Raw genomic sequence first — 19,042 nt, forward strand, 5'->3', positions numbered from 1 at the left:
TTTATTTAGACACATGAAGACATTTTAAAAAAAAAATTGGAAACATGCTGTTTATTACATTTGTATTTTTCAAACCAAAACAACCTTTGTACAACATTTAGACCATATACATCGACAAAGAGCCCATAATCAACAGATGCATGTGCAGATTGACAGAATTATGTTAACAGCAATAAATACTTACAGAGAGTCAACACACAACACAGCCAAATCTCACCTCCATAAATAACAAAGGGCCAAAAATGTTACCCATAAAACATGTGACACACAAATATATTGGACCTCTTCGTAGGTCAAATCTTTCCTGATGTCTGAGTGAGCTATATATAATCCAAGCAAACACACCCAGAATGGTAACGCCCAGTCCAAAAATTAACTGTGTGTATCCTGTGTGTTTTGGAGCATGCTCAGTTGCCAAAACAAGGGAAATAGAAATGAGGAATAGAAATGTATGTAGGTGTGTATAGTATATGTGAATTGAAAAAATTCTCTCTTGAAGTTTGCTAGTCATTATTTAGAATGTTTAGATACAGGAATACATACATATATATACAATTACGTGAGAGAGAGAGAAATATATATTTAGGGAAACAATTGAAACACACCTTTTGGGATTTGAGAAGTGAGATTGTGACGATTGAACAGATATGTAAGCCAACAATCTGACTCATCACTCATGAACATCCCTAAATTTGGCGTGGCAATTATATCAGGCGTTCTTATGTGCATTTTGGCTGGCGTTTTCCCAGGCGTTTTGACATGCATTTTTTGGGCAGGCATTGTTATATGAAATCACCTACAAAAGCCCCAAAAACAGACCACAAACACGTACATGTGAACGTAGCCCGTTTGGGGGCGTTTGAGGGGGATTTGTCCAGCTCAAGGATCAGCTCCCAAAACAGGCAAAAAATCCAATCCTGTTCAGTTCAATGGCCCCTGTTCCCATGTGAGCATTTTGACGGCATGAGGAAAACACCCAACGCTCACTGAGAAATAGCACAATGATTAGGGAGTCTGCCTTCCTGCTGTAGGTTTGTAAGTTCGAATCCGGAAGGTGCCCTCTGTATGGGCAACACTTGGATATCTCCAATCCTCCAAATGTTGACATCATTAATTTTGTTCATGTTTGAAAAAGGCATGTGTATCAGCAAACTTTTAATCCAAAGACATGAACAAAATACAAAAGATGCCCCATAAAGTCAATATGTAGCAATATTGTGAGCTAAAGCTCTATTTGTTTGTTGGGCATACTTTGCTAATTAGCCAAGTATAAGGGATATATATATATATACCTTCAGTTAAATGTGTAGTAAAATGGTAACACTTGGCCATACCCATATGGAAGAAAAGGTAGTATTTGCAATATATTTCTAAAAACATTCTTTGGAAACACATAAAATATTGTCAAAATTGTGACATTTCCTTGATATGTGTGAAATGCTAATAATCTTTCTTTGAAATATGTTTTACATCTATTTTTTTTCTATCTGACGACCAATTCCCCAATGTAATATTTTGTGGGTTTTTTCAGAGAATGTGGAGGTTCTATATAAACACTGTAGATTTGACTGCTATGATTTCGGAGTTAGCAGGAAAGGTGTATGGAATGTGATGGTGTTTACTAAAGGATCCCTTGTTGGAAGTGTGCATGTTTTTCCAATTCCGCCGGTTTTTGCCATTTTCTATGGGCGAGACAGCGGATTTGCAAGCGGTATTCAAAAAAAAATTGACCCAAAATCGCGCTGGCGAAATTTTTTGAGCCAATTTGACGTTGCGCATGCGCACATTCGCGAGTTCGCAGCTCGCGGCTGGAGGAGCTGTTTAACCTTTCCACACTTTCGCAGATATCTCTCTTTCTAAGTCAGTTTTTGAGATTTTTTAAACGCAAGTCATCTCCAAATTGACTTCCACACCTTCCACAGTGATTTGGGATTTTTGGGGGTACAGGGGAAAATTTGGCTAAACTTTAGTCGAGCTTTTAGCTGGCGTGGTTTTAAGTCGCGCTCTGACCATATTGCATCTTAATGAATCTCACACTAGGCGCTATTTTCCGCCCGCCGTTCTTTGAATGCCAATTTCAGACTTAAATAATCGCCGCTTCGCAAAATCACGCCGAAACGCCAATTCGCCGTACTATGAATCAGGCCCTATATTACATATGATAATAAGGATGGAGAAAAAAAAATCTGGGTGATTTTATCATGCTTTAAAAAGAGAAATAAAAGGTGAAACACTGGGGGGTTGTCAGGCCGCTGTCCTGCCCGACACCGGCGGGACGCCCGCATCTCCATGTGAAGGCAGTTGCAGTGGCAGCTCCTTCAGTCTGCGCTGCTCGCGGGGGGCGGCGGGAAGAAGGTGAGTGCCTGAGGAGCTTTGTGTGTGTGCTGGATAGGAGGGGGATGGGGCAGCTGCATATAGATGAATTGATCTTTCCATATTCCTCCTGCTGTCGCCGAATGCCTGATTCTCCTCCTCTCCCTTCTGCAGGAGGAATATGGAAAGATCAATTAATCTATATGCATATATGCAGCTGCCCCACCCCCCCATCCCCCTCATATACAACTTCTTTTGCTGGCCCCCTAGTGCTCTTTAGCCCACCCCCAGTGCTCTTAACCCCCCCCCCCCCAGTGCTCTTAACCCTCTCTCAGTGCTCTTAACCCTCCCCAGTGCTCTTAACCCCCCCCTCAGTGCTCTTAACCCCCCTCCAGTGCTCTTAACCCCCCTCCAGTGCTCTTAACCCCCCTCAGTGCTCTTAACCCCCCCAGTGCTTTTAACCCCCCATGCTCTTAGCCCCCCAGTGCCCTTAGCCCCCCCCCCAGTGCTCTTTAGCCCCCCCCAGTGCTCTTTAGCCCCCCATGCTCTTAACCCCCTCAGTGTTCTTAACCCCCTCAGTGCTCTTAGCCCCCCCAAAGTGCCCTTAAGCCCCCCCGATGCTCTTCAGCTCCCCACAGTGCTTTTCATCCCCCCCATGCTCTCTGGCTCCCCCAGTGCTCTCCACCCCCCTGTGCTCTCTGGCTCCCCCAGTGCTCTCCACCCCCCTGTGCTCCCTGGCTCCCACTCAGTAATTTCCAGTTCCCCCCAGTGCTCTCCAGTTCCACCCCTCCCCCGTGCTTTCCATCCCCCTGGTTTTCCCTGCCCGCCCCCCCAGTGCTCCCTGTCCCCCCCAGTTCTCTCCACCCCCTGCACCTTCCAACCCCCTGCAATGCTTTCCAAACCCCCGCTTAATTCTCTCCAGTCCCCCCCTTCCCCTATAGCCCCTCCAGCGCTCTTTGCTTCCCCTGTGCTCTCCGGCCCCCCTAGTGTTCTTCTATCTTCTGTCATTTCTGCAGTCTCTGACATTCTCTTGTATCATGTCCTCAGTCTCTGACCATCTCTTGTATCATGTCCTCAGTCTCTGACCATCTCTTGTATAATGTCCTCAGTCTCTGACCATCTTTTGTATCATGTCAGCAGTCTTTGACCATCTCTTGTATCACGTCTGCAGTGTCTAACCATCTACTGTATCATGTCTGCAGTCTCTGACCATCTTTTGTATCATGTCAGCAGTTTCTGACCATCTCTTGTATCATGTCTGCAGTCTCTGACCATCTCCTGTATCATGTCTGTAGTCTCTGACCATCTCCTGTATCATGTCTGTAGTCTCTGACCATCTCCTGTATCATGTCTGTAGTCTCTGACCATCTCCTGTATCATGTCCGCAGTCTCTGACCATCTCTTGTATCATGTCCTCAGTCTCTGACCATCTTCTGTATCATGTCTGTTGTCTCTGACCATCTATTGTATCATGTCTGCAGTCTCTTACTATCTCTTGTATCACATCTGTAGTCTCTGGCCATCTATTGTATCATGTCCTCAGTCTCTGATCATCTTTGTATAACATCCATAGTCTCTGACCATCTCTTGTATCATGTCCTCAGTCTCTGACCATCTCTTATATCAGGCCTGTAGTCTCTGACCATCTCTTGTATCATGTCTGCAGTCTCTGACTATCTCCTGTACCATGTCCACAGTATTTGACCATCTCCTGTAGCATGTCTCCAATCTCTTACTCAAACTTAAACACATTGCTAATAATATTAGCTATCTGTTTATGCCAAAGGTAGGACTGTGCAGGGGAGGCAGAGAGTGCAAACGGGGGAACTGTGGTTAAAAAGACGTGGGGGGGCAGACTGCAACAAGGGGACTGTGATGGGGGGGGTGTGAAATGTGTGCACTAAATATTGAAAACATTACAATTTTTTTTTGTGGTTGTTTTTACATTTTAAAGTGGGGGGGGGGGGGTGCCAGATATAGGATTTGCCCCGGGTGCCAAATGCTCTAGGTACGCCACTGGCTTTAGGTATCTACACATATATAGAGTGTGCATTGTAATGTGACAGGTTTTCTTTAATATTTTCATTAATGGATGATATTTGAGAGGTGTGGATGGTCCTTTGTGTCTAATAAATATTTGTGTCAGAGGCACTGAAATTTGCCTGCTGGCAACTGATTTGTTGCACTGCTGTAAATTCAATTCTTGTGATAATTGGATAGAGAGAATGTTATCCCAGGAGATTGCCTATTTCTCCGATAGAAGTCTATAAAAACTGTTTGGTACAGCATGAGTAAATAAAATCTTAAAAAGACCAAGGTACACGCTTACCTAACCATGGCTGTATAGGGGCACTAGGTTTTAGCAATAATGTTGTAAGCAACCCAACAGTAAGGGCCTGTATGGACAGACTTTGGGCTTGTGTTGATGGCATCCTTTTGAGATGCTTCAGAGATCATTCAGATTTCAGTAAAAGGAGCATGTGAAATGCAGATCGCATGTGTTTGAGCGAGTCCTCTAGAACAGAGTTTCTCCATGGAGCCCTAAGGTTCCTCCTGAGGTTGCTCGGGGTTCCTTGAGCAATGAGAAACTTCTGCCTCTCAGATAAGTGCCCACTGACACCATTGATCTTTTTGGCTATCTGTAAGCCCGTAATTCTTCCCAATGACCACAAGTGTAAGGAGCATTCTTCCCACTGACCATCGCACTAATGTAGCAAGAGTTGTAGATAGTCATTTTTAACCTGGTTTACTTGAGACGCAAAAGTTATTTCAAGGGTTACTCTGTATTGAAAAGGCTGAGAAAGACTGCTCTATAACTTGTACGGAAATGCAAAACCTGTTTTAGGTGAAAAAAGGCCACAACAGAGGCTCTACATAAAATATATCTGTGTAGGGCAAAGCAGCAGGTTTGCTTTATTGACTTCCCAACCTCGCTATCAACAAAAGACGGCTACAGCGTAGTCGTCCAGTTATGGGAGGGCGTCCATGGACGCCCCCCAAGAACCACGCCCCCTGTGGCACGCATTCGGCTCTCTCTGTGTCCTTTGAACACAGGTGATCACAGATCGGGGTAAAGGGCCAATCACAGCAGTCCTTTACCATGTGATCAGCTGTGTCCAATTACAGCTGGTCACTTGTAAACAAACTTGCCGTTTATCGGCATTTCTTTCCTCACACACTGTCACAGCGTGAGGATAGGAGAGGCGGTAACCGGCAAGTGTGGCAGGGGCATTTATAATGATAATCAGGGCCCTGATCATCTGGGTCCTAAAAATCAGTGCAGCCTCAACAGTGACAATCAATGCCCATCAGTGCTACCCATCATAGCTCATCATTGCTACTTATCATTGTCCATCAGTGCTGCCTATCAGTGTCCATCAGTGCTGCCTATCAGTGTCCATCAGTGCTGCCTATCAGTGCCGCCTCATCAGTGCTGCCTATGAGTGCCCATCAGTGCCCATCAGTGCAGCCTCATAAGCGCACATAAGTGAAGGAAAAAATGTATTTATTTGCAAAAGTTTATAACGAACTAAGATAAACATTTTTTTTACATTTCGGTCATTTTTAGTTTGTTTAGCAAAAAATTAAAAAACCCAATGCTCGGATGAGTGTCTCTGGTTCTCTGCAATCTGGCCACCGTCTCCCCACAGGTCCTCTCAGGCAGGCCATACGATTCCAAGAGACCTAAAATGACTTCTTCCGGCCCCTTTTATCCCCTACCCAGCATGCCCTACACAAGAAGGTGTTCATAGGTAGGTCACCAAACCTCCCAAAACCAACAGTCACTTCCTATCTCTTTCAGAAAAAAAAACATATCTGCATTACCAGTATTTGGTCACTAGATGTCTCCAACTACTCAAACATAGCAATGTCCATGGACGTTTTATTAAAGTATACAGACACACATCAACATAAGAGAATATCAGCGCTACACACTCCCCCTACTTTGTCTCTTTGGTCCTCCAAAGAGGTTCAAATTGCTAGCTCTATCTTGTATTTTAGCCTCTATACGGTCATACAATACAGACAGAGGAGCTTCCCACCAGTTGTCATATGATGGGAAGCTATCCTGTGCACTCACAGCTGAAACTACCATGTCTGGTACAGATGTGCCAAGGGGTGAGGTGGGGCTGTCCCTTACTGAATCAAAAGTAGAAGGACCAGGCAGTTCAAGGTTTCTTTTGCTGACAAACTGAGATGCTTCAGAGCATTCGCCCAATGTATCTTAAGTCAGTCTGCTTGGTGGGCGACTGTCTCTCTTTGCTCTTTGCGCTTTCGGAGTGTCCATTCCTTTTTGACAAAATCATCATCCCTCCTCTCAGTGACTAAAGATGGAGAGTAAATAAGAGTACTGGGCTCTTTTGCAGGATGAGTTGCCGGCACAAATTCTGGGGCCTCTGCCCTGAGAGTTCCGTTATTATCCTCCTCTGAAGAGATATCAGCATCTGTTTCTGAAGCTTCCGGAGGCCACAGCCAACTCGTCTCCACTTCCTCATCTTCATCTGTTTCATTCACTTTCTCAATGAGGACCTCATCCGGAGTTGAGGGATCTTCCAAATACTGCTTCAATTGTAGCTTGATATAGTCACTCCTCAATCCCGTAGTCACAGATCTCCGGAATTTCCTCTTAACTAGCTCGGCTCCAAAATGCTCTCCGTTTCTTTCTTCCCTTGATGCGAACAGCAGGCGGTCCTTGAGCTCAATGGCCCGAAATAGGAAGTTCTGAGGAGTCTCTCTACTATCCTGTGTCATATTTATCAGACGATGAAACAGCTCAGTGGCATCTTCCTCCTCATAATAGCTTTTCAGTATCCTCTTGAGCTGGTTCAAGGTCAATCCACTCTTCCTCTCCAACATACCCCTGACACTTGAACCTGGGCTGATGGCATGGATTACAGCCTCTCTAATTTCCGATTCCAGATATCCTTTCTGTAGCCCCAATTCTATTTGGTGTAGGAGGCTGGTGTAGGACAGTTTGTCCTTCTGCCCCTTTTCTCCTATCTGGCTATCAATGTGGAAATCCTTCCGGATGGTTACTTCCTGCAAGCGGCCCTGGGTGCGTTTCTTCAGCACCTTCCAAGGGTTGGGTGTTATCTGGCTATCTCTCTGGTCCTCCAAACCGACACGTAACCCATTAATATGTTCAGCTATAATACTGGAGGTCTCTTGAAACTTCTCCTGTATGTCACGGTACTGTCGTTTCAGATCAGCCAGCTGTCGTTCTGCCAGTGATTTAGCAGCAGCCCCTGCTTTCCTGTCTAAAGGTTCTAACTGCTTCTGACTGGGAAAGTGTCCTTCATGCTTGCTGGGATGTGTCAAGTGAAACTCTGTCTTTTCAGACAATTTTACACTGGCACCGTGGAAATTTTCAGGGACATCCCGTCCCCACTCTATCAGTGCATAGGTACAGTCGGTCCCAGGATCTGGTTTCACTGCGACCACGTAAGCCTTTCTGTCCAGGGACAATGTTTGTACCACCTCTTTAATCTGTTTCTTTCCCCAGTCGCTCCCTGGAAATTCAATGGCCACGCTTGCTTCTGAGCGTGTCCCCTCTGCTTCGCACCACTGGACTACTTTGATGGGGTCCATGGTAGCCTGAAGGGGGACGGGCTTGCTTGTAGAGTGACAGGATCCCGGACGAGTCCCCCACGTGTAGCACTGACCCCCGAAAGGGCTGCTGGTTTGATTTGGGCCTGCACTCTATCAATAAACCCCACTAACTTGGCTCAATCTCCTTGGCACAGCTGTGATGCAATGCAATACAATACAATGTAAGATAGTACAAAATATCTGTATTGTCACTCCAGGATAAGACAACAGCACAATGGATTTCAATATAAACAATTAGAAAGAAACAGTATACATATATATATATATGTCTATACCTGGGAGCTCCCCCTACTTTATGAGCTATGTGTGAAATCTCACTTTTTGGAGTACTTAGTCCTGGATCTTCTTTTCTTCGCTAGCTAAAGTGGCTCCTTGTGATTTGTAATCCACAGTTTTGGTGAATTAAATTGAAGTGAAAATGCTTCTGGTGTAGCTATAACAACTATTTTAACATTTCTTGAGACATCAAGGTAGATAGGCCTCAAACCTTCTCAGTATCAGTTGCTCTGCTCCTTTGTGGAACTATAATTTCCAGTGAGGCCTGTATATGAGTCTAGCTGCATGCGAGATTTAACAAACTGTGGGCCGTGACCCAGTCACCCACTGGATAGAGGCTCTGTGTGGTGACTTTTGTCCGGTGACTGAAACTTGCTTCTCTGTCAGCTGGACCAAGCACTCCGTTCAGCCCCACTGGGTGGATCCCGTCCTCTGATGCTCGGATGAGTGTCTCTGGTTCTCTGCAATCTGGCCACTGTCTCCCCACAGGTCCTCTCAGGCAGGCCACACGATTCCAAGAGACCTAAAATGGCTGCTCGGGCCCCTTTTATCCCCTACCCAGCATGCCCTGCACAAGAAGGTGTTCGTGGGTAGGTCACCAAACCTCCCAAAACCAACAGTCATTTCCTGTCTCTTTCAGAAAAAAAAAACATATCTGCATTACCAGTATTTGGTCACTAGATGGCTCCAACTACTCAAACATAGCAATGTCCATGGACGTTTTATTAAAGTATACAGACACACATCAACATAGGAGAATATCAGCGCTACACTAATAAAAAATAAAAAAAAGGATTTTTAATACAGAAGTTTTGTCTTACTAGAAAGTATGTCCATGTACAGTATACAGTATACTTGGTCAGGGCCCCTTTTACATAAATCACTGCATCAATGCGGCGTGGCATGGAGGCGATCAGCCTGTGGCACTGCTAAGGTGTTATGGAAGCCCAGGTTGCTTTGATAGCGGCCTTCAGCTCATCTGCATTGTTGAGTCTGGTGCCTCTTATCTTCCTCTTGATTATACCCCACAGATTTCCATAGGGTTAGGTAAGGAGAGTTTGCCAGCCAATCATGCACAGTGATACCCTAATTAAACCAGGTTTTGGTACTTTTGGCAGTGTGGGCAGGTTCCAAGTCCTGCTCGAAAAATGAAATCAGCATCTCCATAAAGCTGGTCAGCAGAGAAAAGCATGAAGTGCTCTAGAATTTCCTGGTAAAGGGCTGCGGACCAACAGTGGACCAACAACAGCAGATGACATGGCTCCCTAAATCATCACTGACTGTGGAAACTTCACACTGGACCTCATGCACCTTGGATTCTGTGCCTCTCCACTCTTCTTCCAGACTCTGGTACCTTCATTTCCAAATGAAACGCTAAATTTTCCACGGTGAGTGATGATTTGGGGAGCCATGTCATCTGCTGGTGTTGGTCCACTGTGTTTTATCAAGTCAAAAGTCAGTGTAGCCCTCTAGCAGGATGTTCTGATGTGTAAAGAAATGTTATCTTTGCTCAATTGTTATAAATGCCCAGTAATTGCTTGACAGTAATTTAAAATGAATACTTTTCTTTCTGCCAAATAGAACAGCTCCCACTATGCTTCCGGCCTGCTCCATATATGAGAGTAGCAGGCCTCATAGGCTGCAGCACCATTTTTCTGCCCCCTCTCCCTATGGACATTCACAGAGGGGGGTTGGGTACAGAATTGGCAACTTAGCATTGTGAAAGTTGGCCAGCAAATTTTTTTACCAAAACAGAATGTAGTATTACTTACCTGATGGTAAAGGTCAGCTATTTGCGATTTAGAATCATACCAAGAACAAAGGTTCATCATAACATGTTTAGGAAATACCTCAGCAGTTCTGTTTACATTGCTTTCAGGCATGCAGTGATTACTTGAACAACTTCAAAAACAATGAGCTGCTTTAGCTGGATAGGACTTCTTAGGACTGCTCACTGGTGGCAGATTTGGACTTGTATAAACTGTCCATGTCTACAAAATGTGATAACGTCATTTATATTATCCTTTCCTTTTTTTAGGTAACTACCAAGTTATCATTCAGTCACTACAAATACCGCCAATTCTCATAGAGGATCAATATGATAATAAGGTCTCACTTACACAGGCATACCAATCCTTACACCTATGCGAAGGGCTATCTGCCTACACAGGATGCACACCATCTGCATTTAGGGACATGCACTCACATGGCCATCAAATTAGGACCAGCAGCTGTGACCAAGTAGCCAATGCATCCCAACTTACGTGTATGGGACTCCCTGCACGTGGATGCATGGAACACCTGTGCATCTCGTGCAGGCAAAGAGGGCTCTTCACATAGGTGTATAGATAGGTACACCCCTGTAAATGAAGGCTTAAAGCGTTTGTTAGCCCCCCCCCCCCCAAAAAAAATTAAATAAAAAGATCCTGTTCCCTTAACCACTTCAGAAGGTTTTACCCCTCAATGACCAGGCAATTTTTTGCGATTCGGCACTGCGTTAGTTTAACGAAAAATTGCACGTTCGTGCGATGCTGTACCCAAATACAATTGATGTCTTTTTTCTCCCACAAATAGAGCTTTCTTTTGGTGGTATTTGATCACCTGTGTGGTTTGTAGATTTTGCACTATAAACAAAAAAAGAGCGACAATTTTGAAAAAAAGACACCATATTTTTTACTTTCTGCTATAAAACATTCCCAATAAATTTTTTTTCAAAAAATCCAATTTTTTTCATCAGTTTAGGCCAATTTGTATTCTGCTACATATTTTTGGTAAAGAAAATCCCAAAAAGCGTATTTGAATTGGTTTGCGCAAAAGTTATAGTGTTTACAAACTATGGGATAGATTTTTGGAATTTTTATTTATTTTTTTGTTTTTATTAGTAATGGCGGCGATCGGCATTTTTTAGCGGGACTGCAACATTGCGGAGGACAGATCGGGCCCCTAACTGACATTTTTGACACTTTTTGGGGACCAGTGACATTAATACAGTAATCAGTGCTAAATATTATGCACTGTTACTGTATAAATTACACTGGCAGGGAAGGGGTTAACACTGGGGGGTGATGAAAGGGGTTAATGTATGCCTAACTGTGCTTACTCACTGTGTATGGGAAGGGTTCTGTGACAGGCACAGAGAGATCGAAGTTTCAGCTTAGCTGAAACTCCTGATTTCTCCCTGCCTGTCTCACAGAAGACTCGCCTGCTTTGTTTACATAAGCAGGCGGGTCTTCTGTCAGTTTATATGACGATCACTGAAACCTAGTGCACAAAATCAAGTAGTACTACGTGATTTTGCGCAGTTGAGCCACCCTGCCACAGTAATACTACGGTTAGCGATCAGCAAGAGGTTAAAGCATGTTATACAGCACAGTGCTTGTGCTGTGTCATTTGGCCCACGGTATCACCTAAAAAACCTGGCTGATCCTGCCAGTTTCTACCCTCCCCCTGTAAACTGAAAACAGTATATCATGGCTGCTGAGCCCTGACACCGTGGTCAGATTACGTGCCATCGTCATCCGCAGCCCTCTGTCCTACTCTCTGCTCCTCTCCCCCTCCCCTCCCCTCCCCTCCTGCTGCTTTCAAATCTTTTATTCTCCTCTATAATCCTCTGTGTACCCTGATTACAAATGCTGCTGTCTCTGTGTTTTTATAAAAAATGGCGCCTTTACCGTATTTCAGAGCGGCTCCCGGCGATCACGTGACCTGCCAGCTCTCTCTCTCTCCTCTCCTCCTCTCGCCCCACCTAAAGTCAGCAAGGGAATGTTGGCCTCGCCCCCTTCATCTGTCAAACAGGGAGAGGAGAGACCTGGCCGGTCACGTGATCGCTGGGAGAGGCACTGAAATTTGCCTGCTGGCAACTGATTTGTTGCACTGCTGTAAATTCAATTCTTGTGATAATTGGATAGAGAGAATGTTATCCCAGGAGATTGCCTATTTCTCTGACAGAAGTCTATAAAAACTGTTTGGTAGAGCATAAGTAAATAAAATCTTAAAAAGACCAAGGTACACGCTTACCTAACCATGGCTGTATAGGGGTACTAACTAGCTTTAGCAATAATGTTGTAAGCAACCCAACAGTAAGGGCCTGTATGGACAGAATTTGGGCTTGTGTTGATGGCATCATTTTGAAATGCTTCAGAGATCATTCAGATTTCAGTAAAAGGAGCATGTGAAATGCAGATTGCATGTGTTTGAGTGAGTCCTCTAGAACAGAGTTTCTCCATGGAGCCCTAAGGTTCCTCCTGAGGTTGCTAGGGGTTCCTTGAGCAATGAGAAACTTCTGCCTCTCAGATAGGGCTGAAACAACTAATCGATTAATTGACAACTAATCGATTATGAAAATAGTTGTCAACTATTTTCGTAATCAATTACTCGGTCAGCCGATTAGTTGTCCTGCATACAGAATGCATTATTTGTTTACATATCAGAAAATACAGTGCAATGCGCATACAGCTCAGTACACCGTCCATACATGTATGTAGATGGCAGAGAACTTGTGAATGTGTGAGGAGCAATGCCTCATGGGAAATGTAGTCCTGGGCAAGAGAAGGAACCAAGTGATTCTAAAGGCAGAGGTTTTTTTTTACCTTGCTTACAATCACTTTAAGGGTTCTGTGCAGGAAAATCAGCATCTGAACCCAGTGAAGGTGGAGGCCGATAGACTAGAGGTGATATAAGGTATTAAAATTACATTTAGAGTAAATGTTTATTAGTATACTAGTATTGTGCATTATATTTAAAATTATTATATCCATAAAAAAAAGTCTCAGCTGTTAGTTCCACTTTAATATATAAATGTTGTTTTCCCCCCTCCACCCTTCATATAGCTTCATGTTTGACTCCCAATTAAAATATCCTGCATATCCGACTTCTGGGCATATTTTTTTTTATACGCATACACATGATACAAGATATAAATATTTTCACTGTTTCACAGTAGAAATTATATTACAGTAGCAATTATCTGCTGTTTTTTTTTTTTTTTTTTTTACTATAAAGGGCTATTTTTTATTTATTTTTTTAAACCCCGTTATGACGGGTGATAAAAAGAAAGCATGCTGCTGCTACTAAATGTCTTCTGCTGCCCATACATATATTGGATTTTTGGACAAAAATATTTGCATCTATATTTATACAAAAATAATTTGTATATTTGTTAAATGGACGAGTGATGTTTGAAAATTTCACTTGCATTTAACATTCAATTTTAAAATGAATATAACTTCTGAGCAAAAACCCCATACACTATTTGAAGATTTGTTTGATCGAGAAGTTTGCCATTCTGCTCCTTTGAATTTCCCTGTCACTGTCGTTGACAACGAACACCAAATGGACCCCACTAATGGTTGTAAAATCGGATGAATGTTTATAAAAATTTTCTAAAAAAATTTAGTTTATGTATGGCCAGCATAAGTGACAGCAGGCGCAGGGAGATTGTACCAAGCCACCTGCCTAATAATAAGGGAGTGTGTCATGAATATTGTATACCAATCCGGTCTGAAAATTTGCAAAAAAGTGTTTTAGGTCTTTTCAAATTTTAAAAATTTTGGTCTGAGTCTGATATGTACCACATTTAAACCTCGAATAATACATAGATCTCTCTCAGAGTGGATTAAATATCCAACTATATAGCTGGATATTTATATTTACTACTGCATTTAGGTATTCAAGAATATTAACTAAATTATAAACCAACCTTTTTTTCTGTTGAGGTTTTTATCCAATTAGTCAATTAATCCAAACAATAATCGGCCAACTAATCGATTATGAAAATAATCGTTAGTTGCAGCCCTACTCTCAGATAAGTGCCCACTGACACCATTGATCTTTTTGGCTATCTGTAAGGGGGTAATTCTTCCCAATGACCACAAGTGTAAGGAGCATTCTTCCCACTGACCATCACACTAATGTAGCAAGAGTTGTAGATAGTCATTTTTAACCTGGTTTACTTGAGACGCAAAAGTTATTTCAAGGGTTACTCTGTATTGAAAAGGCTGAGAAAAGCTGCTCTATAACTTGTATGGAAACGCGAAACCTGTTTAAGGTGAAAAAAGGCCACAACACAGGCTCTACATAAAATATATCTGTGTAGGGCAAAGCAGCAGGTTTGCTTTATTGACCTCCCAACCTCGCTATCAACAAAAGACAGTTACAGCGTAGTCATCCAGTTCTGGGAGGGCATCCATGGACTTCCCCCAAGAACCACGCCCCCTGTGGCACGCATCTGGCTCGCTCTGTGATCTCTGTGTCCTTTGAACACAGGTGATCACAGATCGGGGTAAAGGGCCAATCACAGCAGCCCTTTACCATGTGATCAGCTGTGTCCAATTACAGCTGGTCACATGTAAACAAACTTGCCGTTTATTAGCATATTTTTCCTCACACACTGTCACAGCGTGAGGATAGGAGAGGCGGTAACCAGCAAGTGTGGCAGGGGCATTTATAATGATAATCAGGGCCCTGATCATCTGTGTCCTAAAAATCAGTGCAGCCTCAACAGTGACAATCGATGCCCACCAGTGCTACCCATCATAGCTCATCATTGCTACTTATCATTGCCCATCAGTGCTGCCTATCAGTGTCCATTAGTGCTGCCTATCAGTGCAGCCTCATCAGTGCAGCCTCATCAGTGCAGCCTCATCAGTGCCGCCTCATCAGTGCCCATCAATGCAGCCTCATAAGCGCACATCAGTGAAGGAGAAAATTTACTTATTTGCAAAATTTTATAACAGGAACTAAGATAAACATTTTTTTTTACATTTCGGTCTTTTAAATTTGTTTAGCAAAAAATTTAAAAACCCAGTGGTGAATAAATACCACCAAAAAAAGCTCCATCTGCCCCCAAAAAAATGATAAAAATGTAATGTGGGTACATCGATGCATGACCGTGCAATTATCATTCAAAGTGCACACAAATGCAGCTTGCTACTGCACTGCAATAGTGTGAGCTATGCTCATAGGATAACCTGGACTTTGGACTGTCTATACAGTTGTAGTACAGTCAAAAATGCATTTCACTGCATTCACTGCTCCATGCATCCCTATGGGGCAGCGGATGTCAGCAGAGACATCAGTTTACAAACAGTTTACAACCGCTTTAAGTGGGAATTGCAATATTTTTTCAGCCCACTAGATGGCCATATTGTATAGGAATCATCACCTGGGATGTTATTTTTAATATACAGGTGCATCTCATTAAATTGGAATATCATCAAAAAGTTAATTTATTTCAGTAATTCACTTCAAAAAGTGAAACTCTATTTTATATAGATGAGTTACACACAGAGTGATATATTTCAAGTATTTCTTTTAATTTTGATGATAATGGCTTACAGCTAGTAAAAACCCAAAATTTGGTATCTAGAAATTAGAATATTACATAAGACTAATAAAAAAAAAAAAGGATTTTTAATACAGAAGTTTTGTCTTACTGGAAAGTATGTCCATGTACAGTATCGTACGCACTCAATACTTGGTCAGGGCTCCTTTTGCATAAATCACTGCATCAATGCGGCGTGGCATGGAGGCGATCAGCCTGTAGCACTGATGAGGTGTTATGGAAGCCCAGGTTGCTTTGATAGCGGCCTTCAGCTCATCTGCATTGTTGGGTCTGGTGCCTCTCATCTTCCTCTTGATTATACCCCACAGATTTCCATAGGGTTAGGTAAGGAGACTTTGCCAGCCAATCATGCACAGTGATACCCTAATTAAACCAGTTATTGGTACTTTTGGCAGTGTGGGCAGGTTCCAAGTCCTGCTGGAAAAATGAAATCAGCATCTCCATAAAACTGGTCAGCAGAGGAAAGCATGAAGTGCTCTAGAATTTCCTGGTAAAGGGCTGCGCCCACTGTGGATTTAATAAAACACAGCGGACCAACACCAGCAGATGACATGGCTCCCTAAATCATCACTGACTGTAGAAAATTCACACTGGACCTCATGAAACTTGGATTCTATGCCTCTCCACTCTTCTTCCAGACTCTGGGACCTTGATTTCCAAATGAAATGCAAAATTTTCCACAGTCAGTGATGATTTGCGGAGTCATGTCATCTGATCGTGTTGGTCCACTGTGTTTTATCAAGTCCAAAGTCAGTGTAGCCCTCTAGCCAGGGCCAGATTAACGTAGGGGCTATTGGAGCTGCAGCTCCAGGCCCCTACCTTTTATATAGGCCCCGGGTTGGCCATATTCACTGTTACCGCTCTTCTGTCACTTGTAAACACAGAAGTCTGGCTTCTATGCTCGCTTCCCCAGGCAGCACCCTCAGAACCTCCCCACACAGCGCGAAGGCCGGACAAGGAGGTACAGTTGCCGATGCATGGATGTGTTTATGGGCTTCAGAGACAGCATCCCATGTTGAATTAGGCATGCATGGCTGCACCCTTCCTCCTCTGGGTGCATGCCAAGGCACGGCCCTTAAGGCCCTTCAAAATCCTCAGCACCAAGACCATGATGCTCTTAATCCGGCCCTGCCTCTAGCAGGATGTTCTGATGTGTAAAGAAATGTTATCTTTGCTCAATTGTTATAAATTCCCAGTAATTGCTTGAAAGTCATTTAAAATGAATACTTTTTTTTCTGCCAAATAGAACAGCTCCCACTATGCTTCCGGCCTGCTCCATATATGAGAGCAGCAGGCCTCATAGGCTGCAGCACCATTGTCTGCCCCTTCTCCCTATGGACATTCACAGAGGGGGGTTGGGTACAGAATTGGCAACTTAGCATTGTGAAAGTTGGCCAGCAATTTTTTTTTACCAAAACAGAATGTAGTATTACTTACCTGATGGTAAAGGTCTGCTATTTGCGATTTAGAATCATACCAAGAACAAGGGTTCACCTTAACATGTTTAGGAAATACCTCAGCAGTTCTGTTTACATTGCTTCCAGGCATGCAGTGATTACTTGAACAACTTCAAAAACAATGAGCTGCTTTAGCTGGATAGGACTTCTAAGGACTGCTCACTGGTGGCAGATTTGGACTTGTATAAACTGTCCATGTCTACAAAATGTGATAACGTCATTTATATTATCCTTTCCTTTTTTTAGGTAACTACCAAGTTATCATTCAGTCACTACAAATACCGCCAATTCTCATAGAGGATCAATATGATAATAAGGTCTCACTTACACAGGCATACCAATCCTTACACCTATGCGAAGGGCTATCTGCCTACACAGGATGCACACCATCTGCATTTAGGGACATGCACTCACATGGCCATCAAATTAGGACCAGCAGCTGTGACCAAGTAGACAATGCATCCCAACTTACGTGTATGGGACTCCCTGCACGTGGATGCATGGAACACCTGTGCATCTCGTGCAGGCAAAGAGGGCTCTTCACATAGGTGTATAGATAGGTACATCCGTGTGATTGAAGGCTTAAAGTGTTTGTTAACCCCCCAAAAAAAATAAAAAGATCCTGTTCCCTTAACCACTTGCCGACAGCTCACATTGGTGCTACTGCGGCAAAGTGGTTTGATTCCGTCCAGCGACGTAGATCTACATCGCTGGACTCCTCCCCTTGTGTGCGGCGCGCGCGCGCCTCCGGAGGCTCGCTCCTGCTGTATTCAGTTACAGCGGGAGTCGGGCCAGGGGAGGAGCGGCAGTGATTACCGCCGCTCTTCCCTGATCATCGGGGAATCGAGTGTGGAGATCCGCCCGCTTGTGTAAACACAGGCGGGCGGATCTCCTAAGTGACAGACATGGTCAGATTGCAGGGTTCAGCTTAGCTGAACCTGCGATCTGTCCCTGTGTCACTCAGTCACCTCCCCCCACACACGTCAGAAAGCACGAGGCATACATTAACCCCTCCCTCTCCAATAAAAATTAACCCCTTCCCTGCCAGTGTAATTTTTACAGTAACAGTGCATATTTATAGCACTGATTACTGCAGTAATGTCACTGGTACCCCCAAAAGTGTCAAAAATGTCAGTCAAGGGTCCGATCTGTCTCGCAATGTCGCAGTCCCGCAAAAAAAAATCGCAAATCGCAGCCATTACTCGTTAAAAAAAAAAACACCAAAAATGACAGAAATCTTTCCCTTGGTTAGTAAACGCAATAACTTTTGCGCAAACCAATCAAAATACGCTTATTGCGATTTTTTTTACCAAAAATATGTAGCAGAAAACAAATTGGCCTAAAATTATAAATGAAAACTTGCAGGTGTAGCGCTAAATAAAGATATGTGAACTAAAAAGTTCTCATCCACAGACAGTCCAAATCTGTAATAAATATTCCAAGCAGGAAAGGACGACAGGGTGCTCCAAAGTACTTCAAACTGCAATCACCATGTGCAAGGAGAACCGCCACCACAAGTAAAGCTGGCCTCTTACCATAATGAATTGACCCCCATTACAGAGATCAATAGTAGCCTGTATATTATCCAATGATGGACCGGTATAAAAGCCTTCATCGACCACTTCACTCCCAACGGTACAGAATTACATGCAAAGAAGAGGGACAACTCCCATAGTGTAATATTGTATAAACCGCTTTATTCAAATAATAAGGACAAGTGGCAACTCACGTTTTGCAGTTAAAACACAGGCATGTAAAGTTGGAGCGGACCGGAGCTTCTCTGTAGTTAGTTTCCTGCCAACAAAATGGCCGCCGCGTCTCCCTCGTGAACTCAGCGTGATGCACCGCAGGCTTCTCTAAAATTATAAAAAATTTAGATTTTTACATTTTTTTGGGGGGGAATTTCATATAAAAAAATGTGAAAAATATTGTTATTTTTTCAAAATTGTCGCTCTTTTTTTGTTTATAGCGCAAAAAGTAAATATCGCACAGGTGATCAAATACTACCAAAAGAAAGCTCTGTTTGTGGGAAAAAAAGGTCGTA

This window comes from Pelophylax lessonae, assembly GCF_965119305.1.
Source record: "Pelophylax lessonae genome assembly, chromosome: 4".
Lineage (NCBI taxonomy): Eukaryota > Metazoa > Chordata > Amphibia > Anura > Ranidae > Pelophylax > Pelophylax lessonae.